Source organism: Perna viridis, chromosome 10 (assembly GCF_037379345.1).
Source record: "Perna viridis isolate PV_CMFRI_1.1 ecotype Kerala chromosome 10, ASM3737934v1, whole genome shotgun sequence".
NCBI lineage: Eukaryota > Metazoa > Mollusca > Bivalvia > Mytilida > Mytilidae > Perna > Perna viridis.
This window is the reverse complement of record NC_142454.1, coordinates 18,612,890-18,630,252: the sequence shown is the minus strand read 5'-3', so window position 1 is coordinate 18,630,252 and position 17,363 is coordinate 18,612,890. Positions and strand designations below refer to the sequence as shown.

The following is a 17,363-nucleotide window of genomic DNA, read 5'->3' as shown; positions in this document are numbered from 1 at the left end:
TTCTTTCTATCTATTACAGTCTTCAAGATATTGGCCGAAAAGTGTATAAAAAAAAAAAATAAAAAAATAAAAAAATAGACATTTTTCACCTTTTAAGGGCAGTAACTCTTACAAGGAGTCGTCTGACAAGTTTGATCCCTGGAGACTTTCGTTGGCCTTATAGTAAGGATCATTTCTGCAGCTAAATTAATTTGGCTAAACCTAACAGTTTTGAAGATATAATATGTGGAACAACTACTGTCTGACCCCTATGTTCTAATATTAGTAATGGCAGCAATGTTTTTGACAGATCAAAAATCCCTACAGCAGTTCTATGTTGAAAAATAAAACATAGGGGTCAGACAGTAGTTTTTCACATATATCTGCAAACAGTTAGGTTAAGCCAAATTCTGACATCAATAAAAGTGTTCAGCATGCTGAAATCTATCTGTGGTCAAATTTTCATTTTAATCTGTTAAGCCATGTTGGAGTTATTGCCCTCTTTTGATGTTTTTTGGCTATTTTTAATGTTATTTCTTTCAAAAATCTTCTCCTCCGACACTACTTGACCAATTGGAACCAAACTCAGTATGAATGTTCCTTGTGGTATCCTACATAGAACTGATGTGGGGATTTTTGATCCATTGAAAAACATGGCCCCCGTTACTAAAAATAGAAGATAGAGGTCAGACAGTAGATTTTTGCATAAATCTCCAAAATTGTTAGGTTTAGCCAAATTCTTTCAATTGCTGAAATGACCCTTATTACAAAACCTTCAAAAGTCTTCAGGAATTGAAGTTGTCAGGCAACTCCTTGTAAGGGTTATTGCCCTTGAAAGATGAGAAATGAAGTTTTTTTGTTTTTTTTACACTTCTCAGCCAATATCTTGAAAACTTTGATAGAAAGAAGCTTTCAATCCCTGAAATGATCCTTATGATCAGTCCTACCAAAGTATTCTGAAGCTAAAATTGTTGGACAATACCTTGTTGAATTTATTGCCCTTCAAAGACAAACTTTAAACGGGTGAGCAATTCAGGCTCCTGGGAGCCTCTTGTTTATGTTACTGGAGTATATAGGGGAAACTGTTTTGCAGTATCTGTGTATAATGGCCAGTTACAGCCCGCCCTGTGGTATGAGGATTATTTCGTCATTCATTTAAGACCAATGGGCGGCCTTGGACTGACATTTTCATCCTGATGGGGTTTTTGTCTCTTTGACATATGCACCATACCTATTCCCGTTTTTTTTGTTTATAGTGTGTGTGCATGTGCAATAATCTCAATCAGCATCAGTCTATTCCATGAAGCTTATTCAAGGGGACAGGCATATCATGCTCTTTGACATTGCTCTCTGTGGACCTTAGTCACAATTAAAAATACAATATTGTTGTTTTTGCTGTGGGTTTAGAGTTAGTAGAAAAATGTACTCGGGATAGACAGCACCCATTCTGTAGATTCGTCATTCATTGGGGATAATTTTTTTTAATTTTAAACCAGGTTAAATTTTGCTTTTCAAGGGCAATAAATTTAACAGAGGACATTCATACCAAGTTTGGTTCCATTTGTTCAAGTAGTGTCAGAGGAGAAGATTTTTTATAGAAATGACTTTTAAAATAGCAAAAAAATGTCGAAAAAGGACAATAACTTCAATATAGCTTAACAGATTGGAACCAAAATTTTACCACAGTTAGATTTCGACATGCTGAACACTTCGATGCATGTCAAAATTTGGCTTAACCTTCAATTTTGGAGATATATGTGAATAACCACTGTCCGACCCCTATGATAAATTTGAAGTAACAGCAATCATGTTTTTCGACGGATCAAAAATCTCCACACAAGTTCTATGCAGGATACCCCAAGGAACATTCATACCTAGTTTGGTTCCAATTGGTAAAGAGGAGAAGAGTTTTGAAAAATTGTTAACAATGACAGACGATGACGAAGACAGATACAGTGACTGCAATAGCTGACATGGCTTTCAGCTTTTGGAGTTAAAAAATTGCTATGAAAACCCCCATTTTACACCCTTTAAAAAATCTCTTTATCCATGCCAGCATGTGTTCTGGTACATGTACATACAATATCAAACACAAGTTTGATACATATATGTACATGTATCTAATATCAAACAGCCACCATTTAATTCTGTTTCTGAAAATAGCATTAGATACAACTGTTGAGTCACTTTCATCTCATAATAACAGATACATGTATAAAATGTGTAAATAATTAAACCATTTACCTAAATTAAGTCATTTTTCCTATTTAATTACATTCAGAAATAGAATTATTTACTTTATCTGCTAATTGATATGATAGAGCTATGAATACTTAAAAATGTTTACATATTCAACACCTAATGGACATCCAATGATATGACATACAGTACAAGATGAAAATCTAGGGTCCTAAAATGTTGCAGAAAATATCTGATATAAATACACTGACGAAGGATTTGAAATTAAAATGACCAACTTAAAGTACTAGTAAAGATGTTTTTTTTAATTTCTTTTCAATTGAAAACAAAGCATTAAAGACAGTGAAATTAAACCAAATGACACCATGAAATATGAAGCAATATGTATTGGTTATACCAATACCATCCGTGGAGACTCGTAAGAGTAGTCAAGGATGTTAAAAACCCCTTAATATTAATATCAATTAAAGCTATCGACACCCTCAAAATAAAAACCTCAAATCATGTTTAGCATCAGACTGAAATAAACCTATACAATCACAAACTTTATTATACCTATCAATACAAATGGTGTCAGAAATATGATACCTCCCTATTAATGGTATCAAGTATAAATTTGGAAAAAATGATATTTTTAAAGGAAGCCAAACATGAAAAATTATCTTAATGACAATAATGAAATAATCTAATTAAGTAGCACTCCATCTAAGAATCATGCAAAATGCAATTCATGGGTAAAAAGCCTACATATTTTTTTTTTGATATTTTGTTTGAAATGTCATAGTAAACAGAAAATAACATGTGGTTTTTCATATAACCCGTGCTCTTAGGAGATAAAAATTATATAGAATGCACTGTAGATTTCAAAATTAAGGGAGATAACTCTGTAAATGGTGCTCAAATACAATAGAATCTACTCAGACTACTGTATTTTCAATGTCGATTATCTCCTAAGAGCAGGCAGATCTGAATGAATAATTACACATTTCATAGTATAGACCCATAAAACAACTTAATTACAAAAATAAAAATATGTAGCCTTTTTTGAGGTGTATCACATTTTTCAGATTTTGCATGATTCTTACAAAGACAGCTACTTAAAGTGTAGGACTGGGGAAAATTACTCCCTGTACCTATTGCTACCTTAAACTGAGGACAAAAGTACTGTATACATATTTAGACATATTTGTTTGGATTTTCTGTTTCATAAACACTCTTAAATTTTGAAAATAGGGCAAAACTGATAATTGAAAATGTTGATTCTGAGTTATTTTTGCTCTTTCTTTACCTGCTTTTAATTAATGCAAAAAAATCTTAATTGCATGAAAAATCTTGATAACTGCTGTTAGCATGATACATGTGCATATAGTAAATTAAAATAAGATATACTGTACAATGTACATCACTCTTATTAAAAGAAAAAAAAAACTTTAACATCGGGAGATAACCTCCAGGAGAAATATAAAAAAAATTTTAATCACAACAAGGGTCTAGCGTTAAAAGTAAAATGAAGAGCTATATGTATCAGGCTTTTTTTAGGGGGGATGGTTGTACTCCTCCTTTTAATTTTGTCTGATACTGACAAACAAGAGGCTTCCAGAAGCCTGAATCGCCTACCTGGTTGAATTTTGCCTTTCAAAGGTAATAAATTTAATAAGAAGTTGTCCAACAATTTTGACTCAAGAAGTCTTTGGTAAAGCGTATCATCAAGATCATTTCAACAATTCAAAGTTTCTTTTAATCTATCACTGTTTTCAAGATACTGACTGAAAATTGTTAAAAAAAGTCATTTTTCCCCTTTCAAGAGCAATAACTCTTACAAAGAGTCAGGTCTCACTAACCACTTCCTGGTCAAATGGCCACCCCCCTCTCCCCACCATGCAGTACCAAAAACACACTGAACCTAGAAATATGCATTTTAAATGCATTATTTGTGTGTATTCTGATCAAAAGTAGTTCAAACAAAGCTGAGAATGTGTACTTTAAAATCATTTTTGTAATTTACTACAAAAGTGTACGAATATTGTTTACATGTGTGAGTGGTTTGCCTCCATGCTGTCAGTTAGCAGAAAAGGTAAAAATGTTGATTTTCAGTATATTTTATTCAAGTAAATTTTATGAAGAATTTTTACAATCATCATACCATTAGAATAATGATTTTGAAAGCTTATTTTCCAAGCTTCGCAATGGTATGCAACTTTCAGGTGTCAATTGTATTTAAAATTCACAGTGAAACACTGAAAATTACTTGTTTAACATGCGAAGTAATGGAAACGTTAGTAGTGGTTAGTGAGACCATAAGCTAAATTATGGCATATTTCAGAGAAATGCATAATTTGATGAAAATTGCCTTTCCTGGTCATTATTTCCATTTTCATATAATATCGGTCTAGTCATATTGGTAATCTGGCTATAGTTTAAGACGTGCATTGTGCATGATATTGTAAACAACAACATAGCAACAAGATTTTTATTAGTAAAACTGACTCATAACTTGACATCATCCCTAAAATACCTAACGTCATTGCTTGGGATATTCAAAGTACTTAAATGGTCATACAGCACAGACTAACAATCACACAGTGATGAAATAGGCATGATATTAATTGTTGAAATCTGTTCTTTTTTTCATAATGATCAATGATATTTACTATTACAGCTTTTTGAATTATTATAGTTATCAATTTGGTGTGACAATTGAGCTAAAATTGTATTTTTTTTAGTAATTTAGGGAAAATATCACTGAGGGGCATGATATAAAAATGACCATTTTTTTGTAGTCCCATGTCTGATTTGATAGTTTTGGTCTTATTAGACTCACAATACCATAAGCTGTCATAAAAAGTAAAAAAATAAAAACATAAAAACTCATAAAATCTTTATAAGGTCTCACTAACCACTTCCTGGTCAAATGGCCACCCCCCACCCCCACCATGCAGTACCAAAAACACACTGAACCTAGAAATATGCATTTTAAATGCATTATTTGTGTGTATTCTGATCAAAAGTAGTTAAAATAAAGCTGAGAATGTGTACTTTAAAATCATTTTTGTAATTTACTACAAAAGTGTACGAATATTGTTTACATATGTGAGTAATTTGCCTCCATGCTGTCAGTTAGCAGAAAAGGTAAAATTGTTGATTTTCAGTATATTTTATTCAAGTAAATTTTGTGAAGAATTTCTACGATCATCGTACCATTAGCATAATGATTTTGAAAGCCTTATTTTCCAAGTTTTGCAATGGTATGCAACTTTCAGGTGTCATTTGCCCTGAGAATTCACAGTGAAACATTGAAAATTACTTGTTTAACATGTAAAGTAATAGAAACTTTAGAAGTGGTTAGTGAGACCTCATCTGACAACTTTTATCCCTGAAGACTTTTGTAGTCCTAATAATAAGGATCATTTCAGCTATTGAAGGAATTTGGCTAAACCACTACACTGAATGTTCTATTTACAATAATGGCTGCCATGATTTTTGATGGATCAATAATCCCCACATCAGTTCTATGCAGGATACACCAAGGAACATTTGTATCAAGTTTGGTTCCAATTGATCGAATAATGTCAGAGAAGATTTTTGAAAGAAATAATATTAAAAATAGCAAAAATCTTTGAAAAAGGGCAATAACTCCAACATGGCTTAACAGATTAAAACCAGAGATAGATCTTATCATGCTGAACACTTTTACACATGTCAGGATTTAGTTAAACCTAACGGTTTTGGAGATATATGTGAAAAACTACTGCCTGACCCCTATGTTCTATTTTTAGTAATGGCGTCCATGTTTTTCGACGAATCAAAAATCCCCACAACAGTTCTACGCAGGATACCATAAGAAACATTTACACGAAGTTTGGTTCTAATCAGTCAAGTAGTTTCAGAGGAGAAGAGTTTTGTATAATTGTTAACGACGATGACAGATGACGGACGCCAAGTGATGGCAATAGCTCACCTGAGTACTAAAATTATAATAACAAAGAGTCTACACATGTATATAATAATGTATGGAATGATATACTTATCTTATACACTACAAAGAAAGTTAAGATAACATTTTTTATCCCAGTATCAAAAAGTAAATAAAACAAGAGTATCCTTACCATGTGGGTAGACAGTTCAGTAATTATCCTGCTATCATGGTATATCAAAATATCCCTATGATTGTTAACGACACTATCGTCTCTCTGAAGTGATTTATCTCTGCCCATTCATTCCCCTGAAAGATAACAAAACTGACGTCACTCAGGTACATAGGTAATTATAGGTAGAATCAAAAGCCCAAATCAATAGTCAACAGTCGCTTATTTGATTAACTTCAATTACATTAGTACTGTTCCTGAGTATCATCAAAGCCTTAACAAGCAGTTGGTAGATACATGTGAGAGAAAATTGGTGCAGATTCAAATACTTATTAACACAATCTATAATAATGATAATCAATAGAATATTCAGCCTCCATAGTACATTTAAATTATTTTAGTTAGTAGTAGATGAATCCAAATCTACTTTAAAGGTCACTTCTATAAGGCACAGATCATTTTTCTTCTCAAAGGTGGCCTTGGATTTCATGTTGAGCTGGAAAAAAATGTTAGCATACTCACAAAAATATTTTTTTTTTTTTTTGCAGCCCTGGAGCCAAAATTTTCATTTAAAAAACAGAAAATTGATGAGGAAATATGTAATCACAACTTTTTTTCTGTCCATCACTGAGTAAAAAATAATTTTTGCTAAAATAATGCCGGTATTTTTTAAAAATCCAACTCCTCCCCCTTCTTATTTAATGAAATGGTTGGTGCCTTAGGCTAAAATGTGTCTGATAAGATCAGTTTAAAAGAGACTGTATAATTATAGTATTTAATGTCTATACATAACTCTGTACATAAATTGTAGGTTCTGGAGGAATTTAAACTGATTTAAAGAAACTTGAGAAGAGTTGTGTGGTTTAAACAGGTTTCCCTTTCCTTCAGATTTCAGGGAATAGCACAGCTCAAGAAGTTTATAAGAAACAACCAAAAAAATAAATGTATAACACAATACTCATACTGTGGTAGTGTATATTGACCAAAATAATTTCAGAAAGCACCATGGCCATTGCTTGATAATACAGGAGGACACTGATAATACTGCAGAATTCTTAACTTGTTCAGTTTGGGCAAGTGAAAAAACAACTAGACATTGCCCCAAACTGGACTAACAAACTCGCAGCCTATTGAATCCTGTGCATTTGAGGTACAATATGGACACATGATTCATAGTAGATACAATTTTTATGGAGAATGAACTTTTGCCACACAGTTTTGCTGCCATTTCTAAAACACACATCTCCAAACCACAATCAGTACTATTTTCCCTACGACACAATGACAGAACATGACTGCAAATTTATTTTAAACATGAATTCCTGACAATATGCACATCCCAATATGGCAATCTAACACTCCACTGAATTTCATTACAATCCTGCAAGTTGTTAAGGAGGTGTTGCAGACAACGCATCAGACTAAGTTTTGGTGAAACAGTTCAACAGCTGTCATATCTACAATTTTCGTCCTAACATAAATTCCTGACAGTGTCTCCATGTGGTTATAATACATCCCACAAAGTTTCATAACAATGCGGCAAGCTGCTAAGAAAATAGTTCAGCAGACAGAGCAAGAGGTTGAAACCTACATACATATGTACCTCCACAAACTTGGTTTGTGGAGGGTATAAAAATCAAGCCTGATACAGCTCTAATTTTGTATTATAATTGAATGTTTGACACAGCATAAGTTAGTGAAATGGGTCAGAAAAATTTATAATTAGATATTTTACATATCAAAGATAAAAGAAACATATATAAAAAGTAAAGAAAATTCTTATTTGGCATAAATTCAACCCCATCTATGCCTTTATGCATAAAACCATGTATTAAAATTTCAACCAATTATACTTTGTTTAAGAAGAGAAGTTAAGATTTTAATCTTTTTTTAGTCCCTTTTGTGGTATATGAAACACTGAAGTAAAATTTAAATATCAACTTGATCGAGTTTTATCAACTAATACTCAAGTTATCACATGACTATAATTTTGATATTACTGGAACTGACGTTATCACATGACTATAATTTTGATATTACCGGAACTAAAGAGAAACATGAAACATGTTACAATTATTTTGTTCCAATTACAGGCCATAGGGCAGGAACGTATCAGACCAACCCCATTTTTTCCTTGACTGCAATAATGCTTGCCTGATTTGTTAAACTTTTTGAAACTAGAAAAACTGTGAATAAAGTATACTTGTTAATACTCCTACCCTCCTCTTCCCAGTAGACATATATTTTTATGAGCAGAAAATGCCATAAATGATTTAAGACATTCAGATGGAAAAATAAAAGAGGCCATGCACAAAAGCATCTTGTTTTTAAGACTCTGAAAGTTTCATCAAATTCCACAGACGTTACAGATAAGAAGATGGCCACCCCTCCTCCTGGTCAACCTACATGTATCAGAAATCTGTGTCTTGTATCAGGGAACCAAAAAGTCATTCAGGTCCCAAAAAAGGGGTACACAATGGCATCATGGCAGTATCAGAGGAGTTCTGGAATAATAGAACTAGGGACAGCAAACGGACACCATGATTACATTATACATGTACCTCCTGCTTGTCAAGCTGGGGGTATAAAAATGGATTTTCACAAGTTTCAGGGTCCATATATTGAAAGTATCTCAAATAAAATGCATTACACCAAAGAATATATGATATAAAATTGACTTAGGTAATAAATGTCAAGGAAAACAGGGGGGTGGCTGAAAACATTTGTGCCATGTGTACCTGATATTACAGTAGCCTTACCCGTGCATGAGCATTTGCAATATATGTTTACACAAGTCTTAAGGAGGTAGACCAAGGGTAAGGGACACAAGTCTTACAAATCATTGGAACGTTTGTATTTACCATTTTACATCAATCTCATGTAAGCATCAAAGTAATTTGGACTGATTTTATTCTGTTTCAAATGAAAGCTTGATATGCTTTAGTGAAATTGAATATAATACAAACATATCACTGATTTCATGTGTTATGTCCCTTACCCTAGGTCTACCGCCTTAAAACATATTGAAACATATGTTTAGGACAGATATGGTTATACATGTACCTATATTTCTACTCATAAAAATGACATGGAAACAAATGTTTTCCAAATTACATGAAAACCATACCTTTATAAATTTTTATATATTAAATCCTAAGAAAGTCATATGATTACCATATAATATTGATTTACTTGTTTTTCATGAATTATATTTGTTAGTCCCATAAACATATGTTAAATGTTTTTCGTACTGATAGAGGTCCTAAATGTATGAAAAACACATGAGAAATGTTAAAATTTGTCCGGTGTAATATGAAACAAGCTACCATCAACATCTTACATTTTGAGACACAAACTATAGTCGGCGTCACATAAATAACATACTGTTAAAATTTGAATAAAAATATTTTCTACGACTTTATTGACACCTACCGTCGTTTAAATTGTCTTAAATGACTTGCTCATTCGTTTAGCCAAACGGCTTCTCCCTAAACATTGAATCGTTAAATTCCGGTCAGATTTTAATTCTAGGTGGCAATATTTACATTGTAAAAAGTCGGCCATGTTTACAGTGATCGGGTTGCTAGGAGATGTTGTTTACGTTTAAATGGTTTGTCCAAAAACCGAAGAACCCAGAATGCAATTCGGCGTTATTTCGGATATCTCGGATTTATTTTACGCTAACAACGTATAATACCGAGAAGTTGATCAAGCAGACGATTGTCACCGGAGTTCGACGGGAACTTACGCACTTCGTTTGTAAACAAATCGTCCCGTAAAAACCAACATGGCGGATATTAGTATGGGATTTTCCCGTAAGGATTTGTTACGCATGATTTAAGCTAATAAGCGACTTGTTTTTGAGAAGCTGTTTGGCTAAACGAATGAGCAAGTCATTTAAGACAATTTAAACGACGGTTGGTGTCAATAAAGTCGTAGAAAATATTTTTATTCAAATTTTAACAGTATGTTATTTATGTGACGCCGAGTATAGATAAGCATATATGTAATTAGGACAAGGTGACTCAATAAATGCCCATAAATTCAATCAATATAATTATATTATCTCAGCCAAGTACATGACTCAATCCAAAGACCAAAATAAAATTCTACTCACAAAGCTACAGAATGTCCAATATTCCATCATTTTTAGAACAAGGAGAGGCTAATTACATGACTACATCTCTGGACATATTGTATTGATCCAAGAGATAACTATATTTATAACAGTTGCTGTGTATTGTTAGAAAGATAAAACAGATATTTTGTTCATGTGTGTTTTGACTTTTCTGTAGTCTTGCAACTTGGATCACTTAGTACATGTTATCATGTTCTCATTTCACTTGTTAAACAAGAAATCTGTGAGTGATGCTCACTAGTGATACCCCCGCTTCCAATCCTAATATAACAAGAAAAAAAAAGTTCTCAATCAACAGGAAGTTGTTGTCAAATTTTTTCGAAAAATGGGCCCCACCATATGGCATAGCTACAGGAAGAATGTATTAAAATTTCAAGCAGACGTGTTGAGTAGTTGCTGAGAAAAGTGAGAAAAAAAAAGCAACTTTCAAACTAAAAAAGAAAAAATAACAAAGTCTTTGTTAAAAAGAAGTTTTTTTACCAAAAAAAATTCCCACCATATGGCATACCTACTGGAAGTATATGCTGAAATTTCTAGTTACTGTGATTAGTACATGAAATTGCTGAGAAAACTGTACACATTTGTATGAAGACAGTGTTACAGAACCACAGACACACTGAAAAGGGGTATAAAAATGTTTTTTTTTATAATAAAACAACAATGTAAGTAAGGACAGGTACATGTAGTTCATTGACTAACTCATAGTGTGCAATGAAAAACAAGAGGCTCTCAAAGAGCCTGAATCGCTCACCTGGCAAACCATGCGCTATTAACTAAGTATGTAAAGAGTAATCAAGTGAACCAAGGTTCTAGCAGTAATCAAAAGAATGTAATCCAGGGGCAAAAACCAGACATTAAAAACAGACATACACAACAAAGAACATATAGTAACTAAAATAATACATACAAAGTAACAAAAGCAAATGAGCAACTTGGACTCCACTAAAAACTGGGAGCACGGACCAGGTGCAACGGTAGGGTAAGTGTCCTCTGCTTTTCTAGAAACACCCGCCGAGTTGCTAAAAAACTCTAGTCCTGGGTATACAAATGAGGAAAAGGAAAACTATGACACGTTGAACAAATCAGTTTCATGGTGCAAATGGATAAACTGTAACAATCCACAAGTTCATGATGACAACCATAAAACTTCTGTAGTGATGACTTCAATCCTGTAGCAACATAACCCTGTTCCAGAAGCCTACTTGTTAGAAGTCTAGAGCGATACAAAAAGTCTGTGTAGTTTCGGCAAGCTCTGGCATAATGTATGAGTTGTGATATGAACACTCCATACGCAGGTGCTGAAGGGATGTTGTCACAGGTGAAAGGAAAGTTGACAATTTTGAATGAAAAGTCGTCACATTTGTCATAAAGTTTGGTCAATAGTTTTCCTCTACCATCGATTTCTATGTGTAGGTAAAGATATGAGGCTGACTTCACAGTGTCTGTGGTATCCTTTATCTCAAGTTCTTTGGGGTAGATGCGATGTATCAAATCCCTGAAATTAGGATTGTTTAAGGATAATACGTCATCTATATAACGGAAACTGAGATTAAAGGATCTAGCCAAACGATATTCATTCTTTCGGAACAGATCTGCTATAAAGTCAGCCTCATAAGAGTGAAAGAATAGGTCAGCAAGTAAAGGAGCACAATTTGTTCTCATTGGAATGCCGACCGTTTGTTGAAAAACATGTCCACCACACCGGACAAATATATTTTTGTATGTTGTCAATTAAAAATTCCAACATTTTGTAAACATCTTCCTCTGTATATTTGGAAGATGATTTGGAATTATTTCTTACAAAGTAAGAGGAATCTCTGCCAAGAACTATATATTTGTATCTAGTCTTGAACTGATTGTCTCCAAAAACTCTTTCGAATTTTTCAGGATCCACATTGACTTAATACCACTACGGGAGTAACAAATGTTGTGGTAGGACTGCAGACCCTCTTTGACAGTTGTGAGTATAGAAGTTAAAAGTTTTGGAGGAGGTTTGGTGGTACATTTTGCAGATCCAGCTATGAAGCAAAGACAAAGCATATCAAGCAAAGGCAAATTTTATTAATACATGAAACAAATAAGAACTTGAACCAATTCATTATCCTCATTTAACTCCTCCTAGAGGTAAGAAAATCAAAAAGGAGGAAAAATTTTATTTAACATTTTATTCATTCTTCTACAAGCCCCTCCCTGCACATAGCCCTATGCACTCCAGTTTCAGAGCTGTATTCCTCATCATCTGAGTATCAGTCATCATGATCAGCACATCATGAGCCTAAAATGATTTGATTAAATGGTTTATTTAATTAATACAATGTAGTTTAGTTCATTTTATTCTAGGGCTTTTCTCATCTCCACCATTTTGTCTTTTTAAGAAGTTCCAGTCCTCTTGTCTTCAAGCTCTCCTTGACCATGCTTAATATTGGGATTTTTGATTCAGTTTGTTAACATTGCTGCTATTACTGAAATGTATTTCTATTAACCAAACACAAAATCACATACATCCAGTCAGATGTCGAACAACTCTGCCCTAATGATGTGGGTCATATTGTATTCTTAGTACATACATTTTGCAGTCTGAGTCACCCCGGGGTGAATTACACACTTATCTAAGTTATCTATCTTTGTCAACAGAAGTTGCAAAAAATAAAAAAAGGAAATGACAATGATTTTTTTTTTCTAGGACGATGGAAAGGTCACCTAAACATCATAACTTTATTAACTTTTTGTTGCCCAAATACAAAACTGGTCGTATTTAACAAGTGGGCAACCAGCTACTTCTGGCATTGGTTTTTAATTGTAGCTCAAGTCTAAAATATGAAGAAAGGGCATTACTACTTTTTGTCATAACGTCAATTTTCCAACTATATCATCTTATAGGTTACAATTACCTTATACACTCCCGAAGGGAGCGTAAATGGCTGTATTATCAACTGGGACATGTATACTTATGGGCAGAAAAGGCATCAATATCCGGTTTGTGCATGTAAATTCAGGAACTCAAAAACAGTACAATGGCAGCTTCATTTTCGTACACTTCGAAAAATGTGATTGAGAACAGAACCAGTCTCAGTAGTGTTTTTGGTTAAGTTCAAAACATATCACATTTTTTCCAAGATATGGATTGTCAAAACAGTCAACAGAAGGCACTCCAATGTTTACGAAAATACCATTACCAATAATTCTGTACGATTGCCAAAACAACCCAAAGACACGACAATCGAACCAATAGCCGTGACTTGCGCAATAACGTATATCTGTTATGGTTGTATTATCAACTTGCTTATGTGTACTTATGGCAAGAAAAAATATCAATATCCAGTTTGTACCTGCATTTTAAGTAGCTAAAAAAACAGCACAAGATTGAGAACCAAACCAGTCTCGGAAAATATTAGTTAGTTTCGATAATTAAATACAAATCGATTCATAGCTTTTCCAAGATAGGGTTGGCCTTATAGTCAGCAGTATGGCGCCCAGATATTTACAAACATAACCAATGGTCTTGGTAGCCCGAAATAGAAGGGCGAAGCGCCCTTGGTGCCCTTACATGCGCCCTTCTGCCCTTACGACTTTTCTGATACGCTCTTGTGCCTTTTTTTTGCAACGGTAAGTTCTGAACAGGTAGTTTTTTGCATGATCGATTGGTTTCCTGTCATAAATATTACAATTACAATCACGACACGTACCTGAAGTTTACCTAGAGAATACAATCATGTCATTAAAATCAATTAGTGTAGATTAAACTTCAAAGGTGTTAATTACAAGATATCAGTTACAATTTACCTTTTGTTTTGTGTAATTGATTAACATAATTAGTTTGAAGTAGGTGATGAAAACCTCAGCGCATGCCCGCCGCTTGGGTGGTATGATTGATCTCAACAAGACTACTCTATGTCACAGCTGATAAATGTATATAATGTGCGTTTTGAGTCAGTTTTTAGTCATTCACAAACCACTATGCCTTCGCAGAAATGACGTTTAGCTCAACTTGCCAGCGACAAGCAGAAAGTTGCAAAGACGAATGCATCTATCAGATCGTTCTTCAACACAGACTCAACTAGGTACCAGTCATTTTAATTTTTTTTTTTTCAAATAAAATATTTATGTGACCACGTACATGTACTGATGACATTAAATTTTCGAACAAAAGTTTTAAAAAAATTCATAATTTTAAAAGTTTGATTGCTTGTTTGAACCAGTACGGCAGCTGACATGATTTTATCGTGACCTATGACATGACTAAAAATAGATTTCTTAAAAAAACTCGCTGCTCGTTAGATTTTAAATGATTTAGTTATTATTTATTGGATTAAATATTTATGAAAAAGTTTTGAACGTTGTGTAAACAAAATTAATTACAAGATAGACAATGACAAATAACGTGTATTCATATGGAGATCGGAAGCCGATTTGCAAATAACTTTACTCTCCGTGGAATTTTCTCCATAATTAAAATTTATAAAATTCGTATCCAAATTTCATAGCCAAAAAACTAAAAGACAGCAACCCATCTTTAATCACAAACCACTGCAAAGACCATGAACTTGCACTAGCCTGTAGAAATAGCTTCAACTCTGTACCAGTCATGAAGAAAACCGATGAAACGTTAGAAAAAATCTACAAGTATTACAAGTATAGTTGCGTCCATACAGCCAGTCTGAAAATGGTTCAAGCTGCGTTTAACCAAGCACCAGGGGGCATTAAACAAGCCAAACACCACAGATGGTTATCCCATGACCAAGCAGTTTCCAGCATAGTTAGATCCTATAAAGCTATTGTTGTTGACATAGGGACGTCAGATATAAGCAGTGACCCAGTTGGTAATAGTATCCTGAAGAGTCTTAAAGACCCAACTACACTTTGATCACTCTTGTTGCTGGCAGATACACTACCACACACATATCCACTTTATCAATGGTCTTCCAACGTAGAGATGTTAACCTCAGCATGGTAAAATCAACAGTAGACAAAACCGTCAAGATGTTAGAAACCAGACAAACCCAAGATGGACCTTGGCAGCTGAAATACACCCAGATGCATACATACAAAATGAAACAAACAACTTGACATGGTAAACATGCGAACCAAAAAAAAAAAAAGTGCCCTTTTCCGACTACAAAGATGCCCCTTTGCTCAACAGCACCCTGCCCCTTTCAATTTCTAGCTGGAGCACTGATAACGTAATCAATATTAGCCATAATTCTCGGTTCATAAAAATTGTGAAACGAAAATAATCAATATAAGAAAGAATCGAAACAAATCAATTAAATAAAATGAATTAATTCGTTATAAAAACAACATAATTTAACTGTACAAAATGAAACAGATTGAAGCGAAACTAAATGCAATAAAAGAAATCTTTGAAGACGTTTCACAAATTTAAGAACCATAATGTTTATCAGTGCCGTACGATTCGACCAAAAGACATTTCGGACCATGATAACCAATAATTCCTTATGAATGCCAGACAATTCGGCCAATAGACATATCAGACTATGACAATTAGCATAATTGGACAAATATATATCATTACAAAATTTACCACACTTGAAGGTTAATATGGTGTAGGCATTGCCTAAATCAGCGATCACCATGAGCTTTGCCATCCTGGAAGGTTATAAGTATAATATATCAAATCAGAGCTTGGGGAATGAAGCAAGCAATCTTAATCAACATTTGTTTCTACATCACTTGACTGATAACCAAAACTGTCCACACTGTAGGGACCACATTGAAGATAATCATCATTTCTTGTTATCTTGTAATTATTACGCTCACCACAGGAGGTCACTGCAGTCTGTCTGCTTAGACCTTAACATTATATTGCTGACATTTAATTTTTCATAAATATTGATTTTATGAAAAAAAGAATAATAATTTATTGATCTATTCATCAGCATTTATGATTATAAATGACATATTTATCATGCACTTTAATTATTGCTAGCTAGATATTAAAAAGCATTTCAAATCAATTCCATCTTCCTTATTGAAGGGATTGGTGCATGATGTTTAGTAAACATGAAGTATACAGAAAATACCTCTTTTGTCAAGATCAAGTTAATAATTTTCTATCTTTGAAATCTATCCATCAATGTTTACAAAAAATGTATATTGATGATATTCTAAAATAAAATAGAGTTTAATTTGAAGATAATTCCAAAGTTATGCATTATAATTTAAATTGCACAGAGAATTATTATAATTATTTTATATATATATATATATGTGTGTGTGTGTGTGTGTGTGAGTGTTTGTTGTCAAATCATGTAAATATCTTCTATCTGCATGCTGTACATGTTGCCTTGTATCAGGGGCGGATCCAGGATTTTAGATTGGGGGGGGGGGGGCGCACAGTAAAAATTTTTGGATATCATTCTTTTGTGGTAAAATTAGGAAGAAATTAAAGTTTCAACCTAAAAGCGCTGAAATTTTATGGGGGGGGCGCACTCCCGGCACACCCCGCCTGAATCCGCCCCTGTGTATGGAGAGGATATATATAGGCCTTGCCTGCTATCCATTCCTGTTCAATTTATTTATTGAATAAAATATGTTTAAATCATCAAATCAGTGCTGACAAAAATTACCACAGTTGTTTTTTATTAATGTTTCTTCGGGAGTGTTAAAAGGTTTCACCTTCATCATATTATTAGTAAACATCAATCATCCATGACTTCCTCATGAGGTAGCTTTAGTTTTTACACCAACAGTGAATTAAACACATTTACAATTTGAATTTTTCTAACCGGAAAAAAATATCTGTTCTACCAGGACTCATACAAAGAGAGAAAAACATTTTTTTTTTAATTTGAAGTACCTTCATTTAACCATCCAAGCCGTGTCAGCTACAGGAATCACCCATGATATCTACCTTGGCTGCACCCACTCCACAAATGAACTGGCAATTACCACACCAGGGGATATCATAGGGAAATGACCACACTTTTTTTCCAACCGGAAAT

The 17,363-nt window shown here is 33.7% G+C and overlaps 1 protein-coding gene across 2 annotated transcripts in view; it reads right to left on the bottom strand.

Moving 5' to 3' along the window:
- LOC148604824 (glycolipid beta-1,4-mannosyltransferase egh-like) overlaps positions 1-17,363 on the bottom strand; it is a 29,832-nt gene extending 12,469 nt beyond the window's left edge. Inside the window, exons 1-2 of one of the 2 annotated variants that reach the window (XM_088548330.1) lie at positions 17,219-17,363; positions 6,285-6,400 (exon numbers count right to left, since the gene is read on the bottom strand). The gene's annotated coding sequence lies outside the window, so the exon portion shown is untranslated. Of the gene's footprint in view, positions 1-6,284; positions 6,401-10,380; positions 10,441-17,218 lie in introns of those variants that run through there. The other variant, XM_088548331.1, reaches the window with a different exon arrangement.